The sequence below is a fragment of the Dendronephthya gigantea genome, unplaced genomic scaffold (genome assembly GCF_004324835.1).
Source record: "Dendronephthya gigantea isolate DGI-Jeju-01 unplaced genomic scaffold, DenGig_1.0 000069F, whole genome shotgun sequence".
Lineage (NCBI taxonomy): Eukaryota > Metazoa > Cnidaria > Anthozoa > Malacalcyonacea > Nephtheidae > Dendronephthya > Dendronephthya gigantea.
The window spans coordinates 471168-477445 of NW_021163079.1; positions in this window are offsets into that span (position 1 = coordinate 471168).

The following is a 6278-nucleotide window of genomic DNA, read 5'->3' on the forward strand; positions in this document are numbered from 1 at the left end:
AGCTTTAACTTACTCGCCGCCTTTGTAAATATGTCTGCTAGGTTGTCTTCGCTTGTAACATATCTTAAGCTTACTGTGCCGCGCTGTATTTCATCTCTGATGAAATGGTACCTTATATCTATGTGCTTAGATCTCTTGTGAAAAACCGGATTCTTAGCTAATTTGATTGCGCCTTGGTTATCCGCATTGATCATTGTGCTGCTGCTATTTTGGAGTATGCCTATATCGATGCATAACTGCTTTAGGAATTTACCTTCCTTTACAGCCTCGGCTAGAGCTATGTATTCTGCCTCACAAGTCGAAAGTGCTACTGTCTGCTGCTTCTTACTCTTCCAGGATACCAGAGGTCCACCCTCTGACAGCAGAAAACCGTATCCGGATATGCTCTTTCTATCGCTAACATTTCCTCCCCAATCTGAATCACTGTATCCTATCAATTCTAAGGGGTTCTCACTTTTTCTAAACTTTAAACTTAAATGGGGTGTTCCTTTTAGATACCTTAAGACATGTTTAGCTGCATTAAGTGAGGCAACCGTTGGTCTAGACATGTATTGGGACAGTTTGGTGACGATATGACATAAGTCTGGCCTAGTACCCATCATAATATATATCAGACTCCCAACTATCTGCCTATACAAGTTGGGATTCTCTAAGTCAGGTGACTCAATGCCCATTAATTTCTCATGTTCTAGGAGTGATGATGTTGTTTTGGGTCTACAGTCTGTCATGTTAAATTTTGTCAAGACTTTTTCAACATAGCGGCTTTGATTCATTTCTATTATGTCCTTGGAACATTTAAATTCCGTCCCTAAAAACCAATGTAAAACGCCCAGGTCTTTCATTTTGAATTGCTTACATAAACCATCTTTCACGCTTTTCAATGAGGTTGAGTTGCTTGCCGAAATTATTATGTCATCCACCCAAATGATCAGTATGATACATTTGTTTCTGTCTCCATCAACGAACTTCATGTATACGCAAGGATCTGCAAGGGATTGACTAAACTCATCCCTGGACAAGTGGTCATGTAACGTTTCATTCCAGTTTCTACCACTCTGTTTGAGGCCATACAGAGACTTATTTAATTTGCAAACAAGCTTTTCCCCGTTCTTACCCTTTCATAACCCTTTGGTTGCTCGACATATATGTCGCAGTCAATTGGCGCGATTAGATAAGCTGATTTGACATCCATTTGATGTACTTGCATATCCTCTTGTACTGCGCGTTGAATTAATACACGGATTGAGCTCATCAGGGCAGTCGGTGCGAACGCCTCATGATAATCAACACCCGGGGTTTGTGAGTAACCCTCAGCTATGTACCTAGCCTTAAACGTTTCCTTATTGTTTATGCCTGTTTTGACTGTGTACACCCATTTTCCACCTATTATCTCACGATTAGAGGGTAACTCAGTAAGTGTAAATGTGTCATTATTCACTAAAGAGGCAAACTCTTCGTCCATGGCCTTTTTCCATTGGACTGAATCTGTTGATCTTACAGCCTCTGAATAAGAAGTTGGCAAATCATTTAATCTGTAGCAGTAATCCACTGCAAGCTTAGTTGTATCATCTGTCATGCTTTTTACTACATATTCACTTAAATATGGTGGTTTATTTCGGACTCGCGTAGGGTACCTTCCCGCTCCCTCTCTTAAGCCGTCAGCCTGCCCCTCTTCCTCTGCAGTTGATTGTTCTGCAGGAGCTATAGTATAAGGTGGTGGATTTATTTCATCTTCTATTTGGCTTTTGTCAACTTCGACACGGCTATTGTCAAAAAATTTTACGCATCTTACCCGTTCTACTTTCATGCTTTCTGGGTAGTACACCAAATACGCAGGGCTCCCCTTATCATATCCTACAAAAATTCCCTTTTTGCTTCGCGGATCAAGCTTTTTCGGGTTTTGCACATATGCATAACAAACTGAGCCAAACACGTGCATCTTGTTAAGATTAGGTCTTAATCCTGTTAGAGCCTCATAAGGGGTTTTTCCAACCTATCATTGAAGCACCTGTTTCTTATATATGCAGATGCCATCACTGCATATGTCCATAGGGTCTTTGGCAGCTTTGCTTCAAGTAATAAACACCTTGCCATAATAAATAAACTTGACCAAGCCCTTTCAGCCGTTCCATTTTGGTGGGGTGAGTATGGGGCACATGTCTCATGTTTAATCTTGCTATTCCGTAAAAGTGACTTAAACTCATGTCCTACAAATTCCCCCCCCCCCCCGTTATCACTCCTGATACATTTTACTTTGCCAAGAGGTGCAATGTCAGCAAGAAAGTGTTTTGTGGCGTCAACAGTGTCAGATTTGTGTTTCAAAAAATAGATCATGATCACACCACTGTAATTATCCACAAACGATAAAGCGTACCTGAAACCATCCTTACCATCTGGACTAACTGGTCCTGCTAAGTCTGAGTGGACTAAATCTAGTGGAGCTTTAGCTCGTCTATCTGGTGTTCTACTTCTTGCCTGTGTCATTTTACCCTGGGTACATATCTCACAGTCAGCCTCATCATAATTCGTGATATTCATGCCATCCACAACCTTCTCTAGTTTACGTATGTCAGCAAGATTACAGTGCCCTAAAATCCTATGCCATTCTAACAAAGAAGCTGCATTATTCTTTGATGATGAAATGCTATTTAGATAATAAAGGCGTCCTATTTTCTCTAAATCAAAGACTGTGCCATCTGCGCTCCTAAAATGCTTATTGCGCTTATCTAGGCTCATGCTGCCGCCCTCTTCTATCGCCGCGTTGACCGAAAAGATATCTTGCTTATACGATGGAACATAAAGCACGTTGTTTAAGATTAATTTGCGCGAGCTCCCATTTACGTCATACAGCTTAACTTTCGACGTGCCCTTTCCTGCTACAACCTTAGCTTTACTGCCGTCTGCGAGCTCTATAACGTGCATTTCGGGGTTAAAACTTTTATCGAAGTTGATAAACTTAGACTTGTTGCTAATTATATGACTAGTTGCCCCGCTATCTACTAAAAGACAATTACTGACATGACACACATTATCACAATCACCATTAACACTCACTTTAAACATAAAAGTATGTTCATCCTTGTCTTTATTTTCTTCTGTATGGTCTTCTGCATTCTTTGTTGAGTCCCACTTTCCCGAGTTGTTGCGGCAGTCTTTGGTCTCGTGCGTCTTGGTTTTACAGATGGAACACCACTTCCCATTTTTCACGGACTTTGTCCAACATTCGGATTTGCGATGTCCCTTCTTTCCACACTTGAAACACGAACCGTCAAACTTGCTTTTGAATGCCATGACGCTTTCCTCTGTCTCTGTATTTTGGCTCTTTTCTCTCTCTTTGTGGTTTCTTAAGGCAACCTTGAACTCTTCGAACGTCACTTGCTTGTCACGCTGAATTACAATCGCCGAGAATGTCTTGAAGTTGTTCGGTAACCCTTTTAGGACCCTTTTAGAAGCGGATCGCTCACAACTTCGTTTGCGTTTTTCAAGGCAGTGGCTGCGGTCTCAGCCCTTATCACTAGTCGACAATGCTTTCCTTGTCAGTCTTCTTTAGTGTGGTCAGTTCGGTGTACAGCGATATGACACAAGGTTTTCCCTTTCCTTGGTAGTATTGTCGCAGTATCTTGAGCGCTTCTGGTCCGTCGTTTCTAGCTTCTCGTATAACCAGGGATAGACTTCTGTCGTCTAAAAATTGAAATAACTCCGCGAATGCGTCAGCTTTCTTCGCCTCGCTCGGTGCGTTTTCTTCGTAATCGTCGACGAACACATTATACAACTTTTGAAGCCTCATTTGCACTAGGAACTTCACTTCCCACAGCTCGTACTTTGTTTCATCGCCGTTGAATAATATTGCCTGCCTGGGCCCATAACCTGTTGGATTTGAGGCTGTTGTCATCTTCTCGATCTGATCAACACACACCGCATATAACTTTTATAATGTCCTTTATTATTTCTCCCACATTTAGACACTACGGGTACAAGACATCTACTAATACACACACACAGGACGATACCATTATTTACATAATGTACGCTAATCTATGATTGGTCAGATCTCGACCACATTTCTCTTTGTTCTTTGTTCCAACATAACAATTTTTCTTTGTATCTATTAACAGTGTTTCCTTATTTAAAACATTAACACATACATTGACTGACATATTGCATGACGTATTGACACATTACATGACTGACATAAGAGCACAGCCTAACATGGTTTACTTATTAGCATTGATGTTTGCTATCATGAAAACAACATAGACCAAACTCAAAAGATTGACACTGCCAGGAATATAATTTTTCCCCACACAAGTTAAGAAAAAATGATAAAATTTGGGTATATAACATTGCATTGACTGTTTGTACCACATGTTTTGATGGATTTATTGTCTCAGAGGCTTTGGTAATCAGTTTATACTATAGTCCAACTCGAAAGGCCCAAAACGAAATTGTTTATAGTAAAAAAGTTGAAAAACGGCTTACCTCAGTCACCTGGATGTTAAAAAATAATAGCAAAATGAGAAAATTCACCCTACCGATAAGTGAATTAAGGCATTCATAACGTCAGACGCCGAGCATGAAGCTATGTGTCCTTTCCATTTGTTGAACAGGGAAAAAGAGAAACACTTTTATCCATTTTATATGAAAAACAAAAAATATATACGGAAAGCTGAAAATATTTTCATAAAATCCAGGAGAGAGACGGACTGAATTTCTCACTTTGTATCGCGGTATGTCAGTGGTAACTACCATGAGCAAAAGGAACCAAGTGGCGTCAGCAAACGCCGAAATCCGCCATGTTTTTTGCTTCACTTTCTGGTCAAGAACCGGTCCTCCAGGAATTATTATATAGCTCAGTGTGTTGATCCCCTTCATCGTGATTGGCTCTTTTGCACTAAAAGAATGTTGCGGGCAATAATTTTACTGCGGGTCACTGACAACAAACATGGCAACTGGTAAAGAGCGGGCCTTTTACATCCTCTTTACAATCCAATGTATAAAACAGTGAACTGGGGTATAAAAGGGCAAGACAAATTACATTAATTTAAAAGACATTCATAGGAACTGGAAAAAGTCGTATCTTATTCATTTTGAACCTAAAAGAAAGAAACCACTTGGTTAAACATGCTATAAAACAGCTATCGAATCAACGCCAAATGATTTCATTGATTTGATTGATTTCGGCGGTGAAATCGATGAATTTTATGCTAGTTCGACAAGCTGATTGTCTCAACAACTGCTAAATACAACACATTTATTGTCATTAACAATGTTTATTTCCATTTATGACGCTCTTGGTCCATTACAGAAAATATTTTTGTTCATATCTATATGAAACAACGTTTTTTGAAACTATATTGAAACTTATATATTATACTTATATAAAGACAAGCAGAATCTGTCAACAATAAATATATAATAGTTCAGGGGCCGGTTGTATAAAACTCTTTAAATTTCAATTACCACTACATATAAACAATCAGTTATGAGTTATATTGTAGACAATTTAAAATATTCAACTATTGATACTAATAACTATTGTACATTATTAAAATAATGGATCAGTCAAACCCTAATCTCACAACTTCCAGAAAGATTTAATTTGTCAAGTAGCTTCAGGAAACATGTTAACAAGTTGTTGAATTGCATGAGGATGATAAGTTGTGAGAACAATATTGCTGCACACCTGTAAAACTTGTCAGTTGATGAGCTGGGAACAGACAATTTGTGTACATCATGTTCATAATTTGTTGGAACATTGCTACACAGGGCTATATGCAGCAAGGGGGCAGCTGCCCCCTAGAGTATGTTCAACTTATGAATTTTGTACTGTGCCATGTTGCTCTTTTTCCTCAAATTGCTCTTTCCCTACCCATGGAGCATCACTGCCTCCCTAGCTCAAAATCCTCCAAACAGGCCTGTTGCTACAAGTCTGCTGTATGTTATAGGTCATACAATTTGAATTTGATACCAAGCATTGGGCATTACCTTGTGTTTGATAAATTAACCCTAATTAGTTTACCATATATAATAGGAGTTTCAAGATCCTTTGCCACAATTTCAGGTAATAATATGGATAGTATGTACTGGTTAAGGGAAAGTATGTAAAATAGCTATTTCTCCATGTTATACACTTACACCTCAAATAGAAAACCAAAAATCAATCAGTGGAAGTCAATTACTGGTGATTTTTATTGAGATTGGTTATTAGCTAATCATGTTTCAATTGACCTGTTTCAGCTCTGATACTATACTTTGGCTCATTTACTAGTGTCATTTTC